The 20088-nt window shown below is 38.6% G+C and overlaps 1 long non-coding RNA gene across 1 annotated transcript in view; it reads left to right on the top strand.

The window, feature by feature from the left end:
* LOC138146861 (uncharacterized) overlaps window positions 1–20088 on the top strand; it is a 31292-nt gene that overhangs the window by 2116 nt on the left and 9088 nt on the right. The window contains exon 2 of the long non-coding RNA XR_011164620.1: window positions 4373–4500. This is a non-coding gene — a long non-coding RNA (uncharacterized lncRNA). The remainder of the gene's footprint in view (window positions 1–4372; window positions 4501–20088) is intronic.

The following is a 20088-nucleotide window of genomic DNA, read 5'->3' on the forward strand; positions in this document are numbered from 1 at the left end:
TCTATCTATCTATCTATCTATCTATCTATCTATCTATCTATCTATCTATCTATCTATCCATCCATTCATCTATCTCCATCTCTCTACCTATCCATCTACACACAAATACACACATATCCTATAGGCAACAGGGACTTAAAGCCCTGTTTTTAATATTTAAACATACACCTGCATGTACATACACACATATCCTAAAGCTTTTGCATTCCTGTTGCCTATTGGATGTATATGTGTAAGGAGCCTATAGGCTTTGCACCCCACATACACACATATATATGCATACACACTATATATCTGTGTGTGTGTGTGTGTGTGTGTATATATATATATATATACATATATATATATAAAGAGAGAGAGAGAGAGAAAATATATGGGCTTTACCCCATGTATATATGTGTGTATATAGTGTATGTATATAGTACCAATAGGCTTCACATCACACACATATAGTGCTTATAGGCTTCTGCAATGCACACACACATCTTGCTTATAGGCTTTGAAGGATAGATAGATAGTATTTACAAGCTTTGTCCCTGTTGTCAATAGGACACACCCCTATCAAAATGGTCCATGATACAAAGAAAGGTTAAGAACTACAATACAAACTCTTCAGCCCTTCACAGCGTGGTTATGGACTACCTTTCTTGACTTCTTTCCTGTTGCCCCTCTTTCACCTGCTTAGGTTCTAACCCAGCTGACATACTTGCTGTTTCCATCTCTGGCTCCACTGCTATTGCACAGGCTGCCCCAGCACTCTGGGAGCCTCTGTTCCTCCTTCATCTCCTCCCTCACCTTAGCTTCCTTCAGTGTTTATCTCCTATGGGAAGCCTTTATGAATTCCTCTCTTCTCTCTCTCTCTCTCTCTCTGTCTCTCTTTCTCTCTCTCTCTCATTCTCTCTCTCCTCTCTCACTCCCCCCTTCCCTTCTCTCCCGCTCCCTTCCTCTTTACTCCTTTCTCAATTATACTGTATTCATTAATCTGTTTAAAATAAATGTCTTCCAGTAGAAGATAAGCTCCATGAGGTCAGGAGTTTTTTTTTTCCTCTCAATATCTCTTTACCTTGGGGCAGAGTCAAGATGGCGGAGTAGAAGCAGGACCTCCCTGCTGCTCCAGCTTCCACCTTCCCCAATCCATGGAAAAAGGGGACTCTATACAAACTTTGGAGCTACAGAACCCACAAAATGACACAGACATGCTAACCTCCACTGAGGACAGCCCAGCAGGCTGGCAGGAATCGGCTAGTGCAGCACTCTGGGAGCCGAGCAGAGCCCAGCCTGGTGCCAAGACTTTAGCCCCAGGGCGGACCTGAACAGTGGCCTGCCAGAAGGACTCCAGATCAGCAGCAGCTGTGGCCGTTTCAAGATTTATCAACACATAGATGCAAAGGACAAAGTGAGAGGTCAGTGCAATCTGGACTTTGGGACCCAGTAAGTGGGAGTACTTGGCTTTTGCCCCCAGGGCGAGAAGCCACTGAGACGATGGCACAGCCAGCCAGTACCACATGGCAGCTTCAGCTCCTGGCCTGTAGAGTGTAGGGGGACCAAGCACCAGTCTGATGGGTAATCGCTCTTGCTTTAACCTTCTTGGATCTGGATTGCAGTCTAGGGTGGAGGTCCTGGGGTGCGTGTCCAGCTTGCCAGAGCATCTGGAGACCTCAGAGAGGGTACCCATCTAATACCTCAGCAGCTGAGAAAACCCCAGCGTTTGGGACAAAAGCTCCCCTGTCTGGTGGCAGAGTCCTACTGTGGCAAAAAGCCCAGGGGTCAAGTGACTGAGGGGCAACATGACCAGGCAAAGGAAACAAAGCAGACAGAAGATTCCAACATTAGACGCCTATTTTGGGGACAAAAAGGAGCAAAGCATGGAACAGGAGGAAGACAGTGAAGTCAGAACTCCTGCACCAAAAGCTTCAAAGGAAAATACAAGCTGGTTACAGGCCATAAAGGACCTTAAGAAGCAGATAAGAGAAGTGGAGGAAAACTTGGGAAGAGAAATGAGAACAATGCAAGAAAATTATGAAATGAGAGTCAACAGCCTGACTGAGGAAAATCATACCTTAAAAAATAGACTAACTCAAATGGCAAAAGAGGCTCAAAAAGGCAACAAGGAGAAGAATGCCTTAAAAAGTCTAATTTGCCAGATGGAAAAAGAATCTCAAAAGCTCAATGAGGAGAATCATTGCTTCCAAATTAGATTGGAGCAAATGGAAGCTAATGACTATGAGAAATCAAGATGCTGTTAAACAGATCCAAACAAATGAAAGAATAGAAGGCAATGTGAAATATCTCATGGGAAAAACCACTGACCTGGAAAATAGATCCAGGAGACATAATTTAAAAATTATTGGACTACCTGAAAGCCATGACCAAAGTAAGAACCTAGAAAGCATCCTCCAGGAAGTTCTCACAGAAAACTGCCCTGATGTTTTAGAACCAGAGGGCAAAATAGAGGTTGAAAGAATCCACCAATCACCTCCTGAAAAAGATCCCAAAAATAAAACTCCTAGGAATATTATAGCCAGGTCCCAGAATTCCCAGATTAAGGAGAGAATATTACAAGCAGCCAGGAAGAAACAATTTGAATATTGTGGAAACACAATGAGGATAACCCAGGATCTGGCAGCTTCTACACTCAGGGATCCAAGGGCTTGGAATATGATATTCCGGAGGTCAAAGGAGCTGGGATTAAAACCAAGAGTCACCTACCCAGCAAAACTGAGTATCATGTTTCAGGGGAAAATATGGTCATTCAGTGGAATAGAGGACTTTCAAGCATTCTTGTTGAAAAAACCAGAGTTGAATAGAAAATTTGACATTCAGATACAAAAAGCAAGAGAAGCATGAGAAGGTAAACAGGGAAAAGAAATCATAAGGAACTTATCAAAGTTGAACTATTAACATTCCTACATGGAAAAACAATAATTATAACTTATGAAACTTTTCTCAGTAGTTGAAGGGAATATATATATATATATGTCTATATATGAGGGTATATGGGCATATAAATACATATATGAATGTGTATATATATGTTTACAGGTATACATAGATAGAGGGCACAGGACCAATTTAACATGAAGGGATGATACTTAAAAAGTGAAATGAAGAGGTGAGAGAGGAATATAATGAGAGGAGATGGGGAAAGACAGAATGGGGTAAACTATCTCATATTGAAGAGGCAAGGGAAAATGGTTACAATGGAGGGGAAGAATAGGAAGGCAAATGGGAATGGGTAAACCTTATTCCCATTGAATTTGGCTTGAGGAGGGAATGAAATACACACTAAATAGGTTATCTCACCCTCCAGGAGAGTAGGGGGGGAAGGGAATGAGAGGGAGGATGATGGAAGGGAGGGCAGGCTGGGGGGCAGGGAAATTGGAAGCACCCACTTTTGAAAAGGGATGGGATAAAAGTAGAGAATAGAACAAGTGGGAGGTGGGATAGGAGGGAGGGAAATATAGTCAGTCTTTTATAATATATCTACTATGTTATTGTTTTGCATTAGCTACACACGTACAACTTATACTGAACTGCTTATCTTCCCAGTAAGGGTGGGTGACAAGGGAGGAAAGGAATGAATCTGGAATTCAAAGTTTTAAAATCAAATATTCAAATATATATATATATATATATATAAATATATACTATTATTAATACTATTTTACATGTAATTGGGAAATAAGATATACACGCACTGGGGCATTGAGATCCACTGGAAAAGTCGAAAGGGGTATGGGAGAAAATATGGAAGAGAGCAGATTGGAGGAGGGGATATCCTGTGGAACTGCTATTTTGGGGCAGTGGGTAGGGGAAAAATGGGGAGAAAATTTGTAACTCAAAATCTGGCAGAAATGAATGATGTAAATCAGAAGTTATTAAAGCATTTGGAAAAAAAAAATATCTCCTTACCTTACAGGAAGTAGGCCTTTGATAAACCTTGGCTTCATACTACTCTCTCTCGGTTTTCCCCTTTTGTTCTGATTCTTCTTTCTCAACATGACTAATATGAAAATATGTTTAATATGACTGCACCTGTATAACCTGTGTCAGATTTGAGGAGGGAGAGGGAGAGAGAAAAAAATGTGGAATTCAAAATCTTGTAAAAGTGAATATTGAAGACTATCTTTGCATGTAATTGGAAAAAATAAAATACTATCAAGTGGGGGAAAAATAAATCTTGGTTTCTTTTGCCCTGAAGGGGGGAACACTGAAAAACAAAGGAGAACAATTTTCACCTGGAAATGCAAGCAAAAGACAGCTTGAAGCAAGACCATTTGTATTTGTAACCTATAAAAATGTCCCAACTCTTTTGTACTTAGAGAAAGAAGAATGCTTCCCCATCACTGAGTTAGATTATCATTCTCCACAGGTAACTACCCCATGACAACACAGCCAGTCTAAAGGGGACTCTGTCTCCATCACCACCACTGGCCTGAAGAGAGTGAGGAAAAGAGAATGAAGATAAAGAAGACCCGTGCTTCAGGGCTACCAAAAAAGGTTTGCATTTTGGACTCTCAGAAAAAGTATAAGGATGGCTCACTGTCCTTGCTATTTACAAAGAAAGACAGAGCCAACAGTAAACAAAATTGTGTAGTAGGTGACCCTTGTCCCTAGTGTTTCACACTTTCCTTCTGATGCCCCCTCCAGGGGCACATCTCATATCAACACATCTGTCTGGCTCTCAGCTAGCTGTCACTAATGTCATTCTGATCCCCGTATTTGCATTTAAATAAGAAATTCTTACAAATCTAAAAGAATGAGAATCTGGAATGATAGAATTTCAAGCACCATGACATGGGGTAAGGGAGATTTTTTTTTTTAACAACAATCTTGGCCAATGTTCATATCATCATACCACAGTAGAAAGAGCCCTAGTCAGAGAGTTGGGCCTCAGATCAAATACCATTTCAACAGTTACTAGTTGTGTGGACTTGAACAAGTCATTTAGACTCCCTAAGTCTATTCCCTTACCTGAAAAATGAAGACAATATTTGTACTATTTGCCTCATCCTGTTTTTGTGAAGTTCAAATGAGATACCAGAAAGTATATATAACACATTTAAAACATATATATATATATATGTAAATACACACACATACATGTAGGTGTATGTATGTATATCTATCTACCTATCTATATATACAATAAATATTTGATATATAAATACCAGCTGTCACTCTGCTTTCCTCGTAAGACCAGTACTGCCCATGAATATGAGTATTTGTAGTCCATGCTTCAGATTTCACAAGACAAACAGCTTGGTAAATGGCACTGTCTACTCTGTGGTACAGGAGCCAAGAAATAATTCACGTATGGGCCAGGAGAGCTATTGACACTCTGTCACAAAATGCCTCAAGAAATCAGGGCAGCATTAGAAGTGTGGGATGGTTATGATTTAACCAGGACAAAGTGGTGAGTTTTATTCAGCAAATTTAAAAATTGAGGTGAAGAAGGGGGGATGGTAATCTTTAATTTTGTAGTGCTATATATTCTTTTTTCTCTGGCCCTGTGATTTCATCGGTATAGAGACCTCCCTGGGTTGAAACTTCCTTTACCAATGCAGGTCAACAACCCATTATAACTTACAGTCTGATAGGAGTCTGGAGGCACTAAAAAATTAAGAAACTTGTCCAGAGTTTGGCAGATTTAGAACCCGGACCCACATCTCCTTGACCCTAAGGTCTGACTGGGCCAAGCTGTTTTTTGTTTTTTTTTTGCAAGGTGCTTTATTGAAATTGTGTTGGGGGGGAAACATACACACACACACATAAATACATATAGTAAAAAATGCCAATGATTGATTTGCTGAAAAATAGCTACTAGAATTAATTACATAATGTCAAATTCTAAAGAATTATACTCCAGGAAACTCTCATTCAGCTATAAATATGAATTTCTTAAATAGAAAAAAAAAGCCTAAAATCATAATGTCTCTGTTGTAATGACAAAGGAAGTTGTAGGATTCATGATGTCCTACAGATGGAGAGGAGATGCCACTTGGATCTTTCTACATCCTTTATGCAATGTGGGGAGATGTAATTTAAAAAGAAGTATTGCTAATACAATTGAAACAGCACATGGAAAAAGTGACAACTGAGAGACATATGTTTTTGGACATGAACACTACGGATTCATTTGGATTGTTCCAAGTTTTTCTTTTCTTTCTTTTTTTTTAAGTAGAGGGATGTGGGGTGGTAAGGAAGGAAGGTTAGCAGTATTCCAGAAAGGAAAAAGAGGAGCCATTGCAACATTTTTTAAAATTCATGGAAAAGAACGGGTGGAATCATAGACAAGCAGGACAGTTTTGAAAGCAACATGTGGAATTTGTTACATCGAGAAAGAATAAAACCAAGCAGTATGAAATGGATATGCATATTTTCATGTACAATCCTCTTTTTTTGTTCTGCTATTTATACGGAAATGTTCTTTTTTTGGTGTTTAAGTCCAAAACTTAAAAAATAAAGAATCTCACCCACAATGAGGGCTTTGCAATGAGGGGAGTACCACAGTGGTCCAGCCCATTTCTACAGCGTAGGCCCAAGCCATACTCAACAGCCATGGAGCTATCTACAGACCAACTCACCCACTACTAAGAAAGGCAATCAATTAAGAACACTTATCTCAAGCTGGCCAACCATGTGTACTGCCCCACAGCCCACCTATTTCTGATTGACATCTAATTTCCAAACCACCAAATTTTGCAATCCTTTCATTAGATGGGGAAGTAGAGCATCTAGGTGTCACTGTGGATAATGTCAGCAACACTCATCTTCCTGAGTTCAAATCAAGCCTCAGAAACTTGCTAACTGTGTGATTCTGAGCAAGTCACTTAACCCTGTTTGCCTCAGTTTCTTCATCTATAAAATGGGCTGCAGAAGGAAATGGTCAACCATTCCAGTATCTTTGCCAAGAAAACCCCAAGTGGGGTCACATAGAGTCAGGCATGACTGAAAAACAACTAATCAGCTTGATGAGATTATGCACCTTTTCCTGGAGGACAGCCTTCATGGGGATAGACATACACCCTATCCCCTTGCTGAAAAAAAAAATGCAGGTAACCATTTTGATGAGTCCCTAGTAACTAAGACCATCTTCAAGATGATTAGGGATAAAGAAGGAGGAGTAGATTGGACCCTTGTGCAAAGAATTCACATTACAAGAGAAAGTGATCTATGAGACATCAAATGCTTTTGCCTCTTTTTTCTTGTCCTTGGATTTTTAGACCAGTAGGGATTCCCCCACCTCCAGGAACAGAAACTGGTGACTTTCAGGAGAAATAAGCAAAGGAGAAATCTTAGAATGGAATTCTTGTACTTCCATTTCCAGGCTGCCTTTTTCTGCCTTTCTGATTCCTTATTCTGAGCAGAAGTGAAAGCCTAATAATCTTGAGAATAGATGCTTCCAGGCTATGTATGAGGTTACCTTGTGAATAATCCTGAGTTCAAGTTCTCAAAATGGATAATTCCTGATTTTGAGAGTGTGGCACCCCCAGTTTCTCAGATTGAGATTTCCTTAATAGCATGCTTCCTGGAGGAGGAGGGTTCTTCAAAGAACGGTAGCATACAACTGAAAGATTAAACTATGCCATCAGGGACCAAGAAATTTGGACCTTGCCAACCCTCAGTGATACTGCTATGTATTACTCTGATGGTAAAGGTCTGAGGGAGAGGAGTGCAGCAGTACCCAAAAGTATCTTTTTCTTCAATGGGGATAGTCTCTACTGTCCTATACAAATGCTTTGTTTCTATATTTGTGCATGTTGTTGTTCAGTCATTTCAGTCAGGTCTGACTCTTTGTGACACTATTTGGAGTTTTCTTTGCAAAGATACTGGAGTGGTTTGCCATTCTACTTCTCCAGTTCATTTTACAGATGAGGAAACTGAGGCAAACAGTGTTAAGTGATTTGCCCAGGGTCTAGCTAGTAAGTGTCTGAGGCCACATTTGAACCCAGGTCTTCTTGACTCCAGGCCTGGTGATCTATCCGCTGCACTACCTAGTTGCCCCACATGAGTCCTTACAATTCCTTTATGCCTATACATGTTTCCTAGTAGAGGAAATAAAGACTGTCTTGTACCTAGTACTTGTATTTGTGCATTAAGGACATGTGTGGGAATGACAAGTTTATTATTCATTTCTGAGAAAACCTAGTCACAGGACCATACCTAAACTTTATTTTGAGATTTCCCTGGAGTTTTCCTACAGGGTGGGGCCAAAGACCCAAAGTAAGAAATTTATCCCTTTGGAAATCAGGCCTTCAGATTTTAACCCTGCTTTATATAAGCCCAGAGTCCTGGGAGTTGGGTAGAGGAGTGTGAGGGCATATTTGGTCTATAGATGATATTTATATCATACCTAAATTTTCCACTTTGCAATTTTCACCCCTTTTCTCTAGTTCTAGCCTATGGGGCTAATCCTTCTGACAAATGACAGTTGCCTTTGAAACACTTGAAGAGTCAATCTCCTGCCCCAAGTTTTCTCTTCTCTAGGCTGAATACAAGTTCCTTCAAACAAGTTTCATATGGTATGAGCACAAGGCCCTTCAACATTGTGGTTGCCCTTCTCTGAACATTTTCCAGGTTATTGATTTCCTTCCTAAAATATAGTACCTGAGATTACATACAATCCTTCTGTAACCAGGCTGTTCCCCACGTGTGACATGAGGTGTATCATTGTGTGGTTCAGTGGAAGGCAGAATAGACATTTCTAGCTTCTTTTCCCCCTACCCTTCTCTGAGGGACACTTTAATTCCTGACTGGAGGGGAAACGGGAAGTTGGGCCAGAAGCTTGGTCACTCTGCTCTCTTAAGAGAGAGGGGAACTGGGCTAGAATTATATCTATCTGCTGCCTTAAATATAGTTAGTATAGGTAATGTGGTTTTCAGGTTCAAGATAAACTGCTGATCACTGTTTCCTAATGGGGAAAGGAAGATGCAAGGCTTGACTTCCTTCTCACCAAAGGGTAGTTCCACAATGAACATACACATAGCAAATAGCAAAGAAACCCACTTATCCAAGTCAATAGCAGAAAAGAAATCAGAGAAAGTATATACATAGGAGAATATGTACTAGACAATACAGAATTAAGGAGTTCTCCCATTGGGAGTAAGGTAACTCAGATCTACCGAGAGAGAGTCCCAAATTTCAATCAATGGTAAATTCTGCAAAGTCTCTAGTGTAGCAAGCTGGAGATAGGGACATGATGAAGACTATTAGCTCTTCTCATGTCAGCTTCTTCCCAGAATCCTATTCTCCTTTCAGCAACCTGAAGTGAGGTTGGCATAGGCCATCTTCTCTCTTGAAACTGGAAGCCAGATATGCTCAAAGCAACTGCTCAAAGGGACTCAAGGAAGTTCAAGAGACTGACCCTTGTCTCTGCCATACTCTTGCCAACCCCACCCCACCCCTCATGCAGGCTCATGGCATTGATCTCCACCAATGAGGAGGGCATCCCATGCCAATGGGCTTTGGACCTAGGATTACACTTCAGATATGGTCTAGTCAGGACAGAGTACGGGGGACTAATCACTGCATTGTTCCTGGATACTGATGCTATCTTTTACATAAAAGAGCCTAAGATTACATTAAATTTCTTGGTTACTATATCATGATGTTGACACATATTGAGCTTGTAGTCTTCTAAAAGCCCCAGATATTGTCCAGATTAACTTCATTGGTCATACCTCCCCTACTTTGTACTTATGAAGCTGATTTTTTTTTTGGCCAAAGTATAAGGCTTTAAATTTATCCTCATAAAATGTCATTTATTAGATTTGGCCCAATGTTCGGAGAGCTGGTCAAGATTAAAAAAAAATCTGGAGTGGGAGTTCTCCCTCCCCACCCTATGTCATCTACTAATTTGATAAATTTACCGTCTATACCTTATCCAAGTCAGAGATAAACAACACACTGCCAAACAAGATCCCTGAGGCACTTAATTGGAGACATCCTGCCAAGTTAACATCAAATCATGTGTAATTACTTTAAAAAATGTGAATCACAATGTAATTTCTTACATTTGTTTAAGGGTTTTAACTTTTCAAAGCTCTTACACATCAAGTACCTTATTTGATCCTTGCAACAACTCTAGAAGTAGATTATTATCCCTGTTTTACAGATGAGAAAACTGAGGCCCAGAACAGTCAAGTTAACTACAGTCAGTGAATTAAGGGGAGAAAGGAGGCTAGAACCTCATCATTATCAGTTTTATGCAAAAATTGGTATTTTTTATGCTAGGATATACCATGGAAGGTCTTCTTGGAGCAGAGCAGCTTAACACACCTGTATCTAATAGAAGTCACTCATGATTACTCCAGTCATTAAACCAGCTCCAGGTTGAGTACCCAACTGCGCTCATACCAAGCCCACATCTTTTCCTTAAAAATAACTTAATAGACTTTGTCATATGTGCCATTAAAATATTAGTAAACAATGTCTACAGTATTCCCCTGACCTACTTGTTCAGTAATTGTCCAAAAAAGTTATTTAGTCTGATATCATCTAACCTTGTTAGAGCCACACTAACTCTTTGTGATCACTGTTTAGTGAACATCCTAGGTGTTCACTAACCATCTCTTTGATAATACATTCTAGAATTTTTCCAAAAATCAAAGTCAAACTTGCTGTCGCATAGTGTGCAGAATTTATCCTCTTCCCCTGCCTCTACCACCTTTTTTTTTTTTGGTAAATTGACACTGCATTTGCTCTTCTCCAGTCCTATGGCCCTTCTTCCATGTCCTACAGTCTTTCAAATATCATTGATGGTAGTTCAGCAATCATATATGCTAGTTCTCTCAATACCCTAGTACAGTGATGTCACACTCAAATAGATTCAGGGTCACTAAACCATACATAAGGACTCCTGCAGGCTGTATATTGATTCAGAAAACCACATATGAACATTGTCTATATTTTATTGTATTTTCATTTAGATTGTTAAATATTTCCCAATTATATTTTAATCTGATTTGGGTCCCATTCAGGAGTGCTGTGGGCTGTACCGACTGTGTGATTGACCACTCTGCCCTAGGAAGTATTTTATTTGGCATGAGTGTCTTGAACTCATCAAATGCAGCTAAGTGATCTCAGATTATATCCTTATATATCCTGAGTATCAAGTCCTTCTTAATTAGTTTTGTTCTATCTTACAGTTCAAATATCCTCCTTGGCAAAGAAAGGAGTAGGAAAATAAGAGTTGAGCAACTCTGCCTTTTTTCTATCCTCATATATCATCCCATTCACTCCAAACAGTGGTCTATCTCTTCTTCAATTCTCCTTTTTTCCCCCACAATAGATCTAACAAACCAAAAACAACCCTTTCTGCCCCTTTTTCATTCCTTACCAGTTTCATTCTGAGCTTTTTTTTCTTTTAGCATTCCTGACACTACTCTTAAAAGATTCTCCTGTTCTCTTGTTGACTATTTTCAAATGGAAAGGACCTTAGAATTATCCAATCTCACCTTTTTCATTTTACAGATAAGGAAACTGAGTTCCATAGAGGTTAAATGATTTGTACAAGGTCACATCATTAGTAAGTGATGGAAAGCTAGGATTTAAGCCCATCTCCTTTGACTCCATCACCAGTTCTTTCCATTACACCATACATAGTAGTGCCTGTTTTCCATTAGGATTTTGAAAATTTCCATTAGACGTTGAGAAGACTTCTGCCTAAGTCCTGAATGTCAAATCAAGTACCTATTATGGACTAGGCACTGTGCAAAGTGCTGACTTCCTAGTTTTCCCCCAACTTTTCAGCTAAAATCTAAAATTTACACTAGTCAGAGTAATGATCAGTAAATCCAATGAGAAGCTATAGGAAGTGACTTCTTCAATTCCAGAACTGCACAAAAAGTCAGCCAACAGCCTACTGGCAATAGGAAAGAAAGGCAAATCTATAACCCCCCAGCTCAGCCATCAAAGATCCAGAGATCCATGTAACTATGCAAGTGTCTATGTCGAGAGGCAGCAGGAAGGGATGGCTCCTCCAAGAAAACCTTAGAGTAAAACCAGAGTAGTGACCTTGACAGCCCTGGGGAGCAGTAGAGACCAATGAGGGCACTATAGGGACCAATGTGGTACTACCACTTTGTTGTGGCTCAAACTAAGACAGCCCAGAGCCTTTAAGATCCAATTCTCTGAACCTCAAAGATCCAGGGATCTTAAACCCAGGAAGTGGAAGTCAGTGCAGGACCCTTGACTTGGGTCAAGACCAATTAGGGCCAACCACCACACTTAAAAGTATAGCAGAGAATAGAACCTGTTGCTGACACAAACTTCAATTCAGGAGCTAAATTAGGAGAGATAAGTAAACCAATGAAAACAGTGACATGTAAAACAACTCCTTATTAACTGTAAGCAGAAACCCAAAGGGAAAAGGGGATTTTTCCATAAGAACTAAACAAATACTTCTAAGAAATTAAACAAGAGGTAAAAAATGAAATGAAAGCTCTGAAGAAAAGAACTGGAAGGAGAATAAAAAGCTTGGAAAAAAGAAAGTAGGAAAGTTTACCCAAGTAATAAACTCCTTAAAAATTAGCATAGGCCAGATGGAATCTAATGACTCTATAAGACAGCAATAAATATTAGAACAAAATCAAAAGATAGAAAAAGAGAAAAAAATGTAAGATATCTAGTATCAAAAACAACTGACCTGAAAAAAAAACGTCAAGGAAAAATACCTTAAAAATCACAGAACTCCCTAAAAATCATGATCTTTAAAAATAAAAGCCTAGACACTCTCTTTTTAAAAAATTAAAAATTAGAATTGCCCAGAACTATTATAACTGGAGGTCAAAATTAAGATAGAATAAACCAATCATCTCCTGAAAGAAATAGCAAGAGGAAAAGTGTCAGGAATGTCGTAGATGAAGTCCAAATCTCCTATGTCAAAGAAAAAATAATGCTGTAAGCATCTAGAAACAAGCAGTTTAAGTACCACGGAACCATAGTCATGATTATACAAGACCTAGCACTTAAAAGGAGATCATGGAATGCAATGTTCCAAAGAGCAAAAGCTATAGGATTACAAAAATAGTTTTCCCTAGAAAGCTAAATAAAACAGCCACAGGGTGAGGATGGGGAGGAATGGATTTTTAATGCAATGGAGAACATTCAAGCATTTCTGATGAAAAGACCAAAGCTAAGTAGAACTTTAAAATGCACAAACAAAAATCAAGGGCAACTTAGAAAAGGCAAATTTATTTGAGAAATTAGAAGGGACTGTATGAAGATGTCGTTCCGTCAATCTAATTAGGATAGAAAGAACTATGTTCCTTCAGAAGCTCAATGTCTTCAAAGGGTATTAAGGGAATTAAAGAAGAAAAACAGAAGAATCTATGTGAAGATTTTTTCTATTCTGAAGGGTTTAAGAGGGGAAAGGGAGGGGAAAATAAAGAAATACAGTTATGGAAAATGAAGGAAGAAAGTGGTAGAACCTGCTTTTTCTCATAATTAGTGTGTATGGGAAGAACAGTATATAAACATGGAGAAAGTAATTGGGGAAGCAGATCAGCTTCACTTATCTGAATAAGATAAGGGAGTGTTGAACATACACACAAACATTTTGATGTAGAATTACATCAAACGACAGAGAAACAAGCAGGAATGGGAGTAGGGTAGATGTTAAGAAGGTAAATAATACTGGGGAGGGAATAATCATAAAACAAACTACCTGATCCTGAAAGGGAAGGGGGAATTTTTTGGGGGGGGGGGCGAAGGGAAGAAAATCAGAGACCTCAAATCTAAGAGAGTGATTATCAATTTGAGAATGGCTGAAAAAATTGTGATTGAAGAATGTAATGAAATATTATTGTGCTGTAAGAAATAAAGAGAAAATTTCAGAGAATCCTAGGTATTATGAAGTGATACAGCATGAAGTGAGTGGAACTGGAATTTATACAAAAGCAATAATATTCTAAAGAAAAACAACTTTGAAAGACTTAAGAACTTCTTTGATAAAATGACCAACTGTGCCACCAGAGGCCCAGTGATGAAGCATGTTATCCGCCTCCTGACAGAAAAGTTAGACTCAAGTTTCAGAAAAAGACATAATTTTGTACATGGTCACTAAATGGCCTTGTTTTGCTCAACTATGCTTAGTTGTTACTTTTATTCACACCTCACCCCTCTAGGGTTTTTTATTTGAAGGGAGATGGGGTTTTACAATAGTCATGCCCCACCCCCCAAAAAAGTGAAGGCCATTGAAACATTTTTTAAATTCATGAAAGAGAACAGAAGGAAGTTCAAAAGGAAGCCGAGATAAGCAGGGAAGTTTTGAAAGTAGCATGGAATTTATTACTTGCTTTAAAAAGGCTTTTAAAAGTATGAGATGGAGATTTAGAGTTCCATATATGTTTCTCTTTTCTGTGTTCTCCTATGTATATGAGAACACTTTTTTGGGAGGGGGGAGGATATTTAAGTTCAGAATAATAAAATAAGAAAAAAATATACTGACTTCTTTCTTTGTCCAGTAAGAACTGATACCTGTGGTGGTGTTTTTGTTGTTGGAGATAAATCTGTTGATCCATCTGCACAGAACATATCTTTATTATATTCTAATGGAAACTTTTTTCTATGTTTTTCTGTTCCCTTTATTTTTTTAAGATTTGGATTCTTTAAAGACTCTTCATTAATCATGAATATCTATTAACTGACAGTTGCAGGAATTGTGAATGTTTAGCCTCGGGAAGAGAAGACTTGGGAAAGACATTATGGACTGCTGTTAAAGAGCCATTAAAATTGATCTGCTTCAGAACTTGGAAAACAACAATACAAAATGATTATACCAATAGAAATAGAAAGAGCAAACAAACATAAAAATAAATTACCGAATTTGCCTGGTAAATGAATTGAGAAAATTCACTTCCCTTACTCAATAATGTAGGGAACAATGGATGGAGAATGTTGTATATACTGTCAGACTCATCAATGAATGAGTGGGTGGCTTAGTTTTGCTGAACTGCTTTTATTTATTTTTTGAGGGGGAAAGGGAGGCAGGGCAATTGGGGTTAAGTGACTTGCCCAAGTTCACACTGGCTAGTAAGTGTTAGGTGTCTGAGGCACACACACACACACACACACATATTTGTTGGGTAGGGTAGAAGAAAGAGATATATTTGTAAATGAATGGGATGTAAAAACAAAAGATATCAATACAAAATAGGGTACTTTAAAAAATAATTGTTCTGCTTGGATCAGGATGTCACAACTAGGAAGAGTAGGTGGAAGCTGAAAAGAGACAGGCTTCAGTTGAGAATGATGAACAACTTAGAAGTACAGCCATCCTCTAGTGGGATGGGCGGCCTTGGTAGATGGTGAGATACTGATCCATCCTCTGAAGTCTTCACATTCAAGGGAGATAGGATGCTAGAAAGAGGACTCTTATTCAAGGATGGATTGACTAGAGAGGTGGGTGGCCCCTGAGGCCCCTTCTAACTCTGTGATTCTATGATTTTGTGGGTTCATTTATATAAGAACAAGTTTAAAATATAGATGGCTAAGCAAAATGTTTCAAGAGTCTAACCTTCTCTGGAGCCCCTAAGAAATACCCTGACTTTGTTACTGAGTGTTGAGTGAGAACAAAAAGGGGGAGGACTCTTTTACAGACTGCCAAACATTATGGAGGCTATGCTGCTTTTGAGTCTCTCTCCTCTACCACTTATGACCTGTGTGACCTTGGGCAAGTCAGTTCATTTGTCTCTGGAACTCAGTTTTCTTGTCTGTAAAGTGAAGGGATTGAATTATATGACTTCTGAATTCTCTTTCAACTTCAGAATTATGATCCTATGACCTATATCTCTCTCTGTGTGTATATATGTGTATATGTATATATGTGTGCATATATACATATGTGACACTCTCTCCACACACATATTTATATAAGGAGAGAAAGAGAGAGAGAGAGAGAGAGAGAGAGAGAGAGAGTTTCATCTCTAAATATAGTAGCCATCCATGTTTTTTTTCTTCTATTTTATTTTTGTTTATTTTTTAATTTTTTATTAATTTGTTTGTTTACTTTTAGTTTACAAGATTCAGTTCCACAATCCTTGAGTTTCAAATTTCCTTCCCCTCCCTCTCTGCCCCCGCCCATGGCACCATGCAATCAAATATAGGATCTACAAATACCTTCACATTAAACATTAGTCAGGTTGTAAAAAAGGATTATAACTGATGGAACAAACAATGGGAAAGAGGAAACAAAAAAAAAAAGAGAGCAGGTAGTTTGATTCAATCTGTGTTCAAACTCTGTAGTTCTTTCTCTGGATATGGATATCTCTTTCCATCATGAGTCTTTCAGAGTTGTCCTATAACCTTGCATTGCTGAGAAGAGCCCAGTCTATCAAAGGTAGTCTCTACACATATTTTATGTCCGTAATTGTGTGCAAATTTCTTGGTTCTGCTCTTCTTACTCAACATCAGTTTGTATAAGTCTCTCCAGGTTACTGAATGAAATATATTTCTGTACTCAATTCTGGGTGTGTTGTGTATGTGAGTGTGTGTGTGTAGTGTTTTCTCCTTTGAGATGAGGAAGCAGTTCAAGTATTGTTCACTGCTCTCATCTCTTCTTCCTTGTTTTTAGTGCCTTATTCTTTTGCATCCTGATTATGTAAGATAATTTTCCCCATACTTCATCTCCCCTTTCCTACCCTAGTGTATTTTTCCTCTCTCTCTTTCCTTTCTTCTTTTAAGATCATCAAAATATAACAAAATTCTCTTTCTTATAAACTCTCTCTATGGCTGTGGATGATGATAGCGCTTTGAGAGAATACATACATCATCTCCTCATATTAAAGAGCTTATCCTTGGTTATTCCCTCATAATTGCTCACTCATCTTTACCTTTTTATGTTTCCCTTGATTCCTGTTTTCATATTTCAAAGTTTCTATACAATCATAGTCTTTTTTTCCCCTTGATCAGGAATACTTGGAAGTCTTCTATTTCCTTAAACATTAATTTTTTCTCTTGGAGGATTATGCTAAATATTGGTGGGTAAGTTATTCTTAGCTGTATGCCAAACTTTTTTCATTCTGGAACATTATATAACAAGTCCTCCACTCCATTATGGTAGTGGTGGCTGCTAAATCTTGTGTGATCCTCCTTAGTACTTGAATTTTTTCTTTATGGTTATGTGAAATATTTTCTTCTTTGACCTAGAAGCTCTGAATTTTGATTAATGGTCCAGAGGGTTTTCATTTTGGAATATCTTCTAGGAAATGACTGATGGCTTCTATTTTAACTTTTCCCTCTAGTTCTAAGAGATCTGGGTATTTTTCTTGTATGATTTATTGAATATGTTATCTGGCTCTTTTTGGGGGAGTCATGGCTTTCAGATAATTCAATGATTATTCAATCATCTCTCTTAGAGCTGTTTTCCAGGTCAATTGTTTTTTCTATGAGACACTTTACATTTTCTTTTATTTTTTCAGTCTTTTGACTTTGTTTTAATATTTCTTGTTATCTCATGAAATCATTTATTACTATTCAGTCCATTCTAATTTTAAAAGTATCTGTTGCTTTGGTAAGGTTTTGTATCTCTTGTGTCAAGCTATTAATTCTCTTTCTAATTCTTTCTTCTATAGCTCTCATTTCCTCTACAATTTTTCCTTTAGGGCTCTTATTTCACTTATAAAATAATTTAAAATTCTTTAAAAAAAACCCTCTTCTTTCACCTCTTCAAGGAGTTCTAGTTGAACTTGTGCCCACATTCTCTGTGTATGCATATTTGTATGTGTTTGGGTTGTTTTTAACTTTTTTTTTTTGAGGTTTTACTTGTAGATTTTAGAATCTTCTGTGTCCTGAACTTCTGTCAGCATAATAACTTTTTGTGGCAGAGTTGTTTTTTTCTTTTTCTTTTTTGTTCATTCTTCCAGCGTAATTCCTAACTTTAGACTTTATAATAGGGCAAGGCTCTAAGTAATTATGGAAAGAATATCTGGGCTGAGCTTGTGTCCTCTTGGATGCTACTGCTATTGTTTTGAGGTATTAAGTGTTATGTACCATTATCTCAGAGGCAGCTAGGTGGCTTAGTATAGAGCAATAGAGTATAGAGTATATACTCCATATAGAGAGAGTGCTAGGAAGACCTGAGTTCAAATCCAGTCTTAGATACTTACTAGCTGTGTGACTGGGCAAGTCACTTAATGTTTGTTTGCCTTAATCTACTGGAGAAAGAAATGGCAAACCACTCCAGTATCCTTGACAAGAAAACCTGATATATGGTATTGGCATGCTATGATCAATGGGGTCATGAAGAGTTGGACATGACTGAATAACCAAGCAACAACATACAAGTTTTCAGTGCTCCCAAATTGGTCTGATTCAGGGTAAAGTTGAATTGCTGCTATCCAGGTCAGAGCTCTGCCAGTTTCTTACCTGTGTTTGGGTCTGAGCAGCATATCTATGGTATTTTTCATGTTTGGAGTTCCTGTAGACTTCTCTGGACTGAACCTCTAGCAGCTAGCTGGAAAGTTCTGCAGGTTCAGACTGACAAATCTTGAGGCTTCTCTTCATTCATTCCATCCTCCATACTGCTACCAAAATGATTTTCCTTAAATGAAGACTCACAAATATCACTCTCCTACTCATTAATCTCCTCTAAAGGCCATCTCCAGTCATCCTGGTCTATATCTTGCCCCTAGACCCACATGGCTCAGGAGGAGAAAGTAAGGCTGGTGACTTTGCACAGCCCTCCTCACTTAAATCCAATTCACTTGCATGTCATCCCATCACGTCCCTGATGTCATGGTCCCCTTCAAGAACAAAGGAGGAAAAACAACAGTCTCCTCTAGAACCAAATATAAATTTTAACTTTTAAAACCCTTCACAACTTTGCCCTAACTTAACTTTTCAGCCTCATGGACAATTACTCCTCTTCCCACACACTGTAAGCCAATGTGTAAGTGTGTAAGACCAAACTGGTCTTTTCTCTGGTCTTTGCACAGTTGTCTCTCAGACATGGAACGTATTCCTTTCTTGTCTCTGCCTCATGCCATCCCTCTATTCCTTTATGGTACAGGTCACATACCACCCTCTACATGAAAACTTTTCTATTCCCCTCAATTGCTAATGCCCTCCTCAGACGACTTCATATTTAAACCCTTTGCATTTAATTATATTAATTCTTTATATTTATTTTGTAGGTACTTGTATATGTCCCTATTGTCTCCGCCATTAGAATATAAGCTCTTAGTGATTAGGAATTTTTCCCCCATTTATTATATTTGCATTCCTATCACATAGTACCAGACACTGAGGTCCTTTCTTGAGCTAAACTACCAAGCACTCAAACTCTGCTTCAGAGAGTGCAGCTCTGAAGAACTGGCCACGTCGTTTGAATGCAAAACATGGGCTTGCCAAAAAGTCTGTTTTATGGAGAACTCACAGGGCAAGTGTTCACATGGTGGCCAGCAGAAGCAATACAAGGACACTCTCAAAGTCTCTCTCAGGAACTTTGGAATTGATTGTGTGATATGGGCGGGCGACACTGGCACAGGATCGCTCAGCATAGCATGCCCATATCAGAGAAGGTGCCATGCTCTATGAGCAAAGCAGAACTGAAACAGCTCAAATGAAACACAGGAGGCGCAAATTTGGATAATCCACCCAATGTTCACATGGACTATTTGTGCCCTACCTGTAGTTAGAACATTCCGAACTCACATTGCTCTTCAGCCACACTCTAGCATAGTGATGTCATTTTGGTCCTCTTAAAGAATGAAGGACAACAAGCAACCAACAGTACCTCGCACTTAGTTGGTACTTAATAAATTCTTGTTGAGTAGTTGATTTCCCAGAGTCAGACAGCTAATAACTGTCAGAGGTGAGATTTGAAACAAGGTCCTCTAGCCTCCAAATACAATGCTCAATTACTCTTTTTCTTTTTAAACCAAGTCCTGGTTTGAGCAGATATAATACTGTGACCAAGCCACCATCTCACTTTAAAATTTTTTCTTAATGAAAACCTTCTTTCAGCTAGAAGACAATGGTTATTATCCATTTATGATCTTCAGTTTCCAAGCACACACTACCTAAACCTATTTGGGAATTACGAAATGAGAAAAGAAATACAATGTATTTTTGAAGTCCTTGTTT

This window comes from Petaurus breviceps, unplaced genomic scaffold, assembly GCF_028583685.1.
Source record: "Petaurus breviceps papuanus isolate PSGF00001 unplaced genomic scaffold, PetGlider_PUasm1.0 90775, whole genome shotgun sequence".
NCBI classification, from domain to species: Eukaryota; Metazoa; Chordata; class Mammalia; order Diprotodontia; family Petauridae; genus Petaurus; species Petaurus breviceps.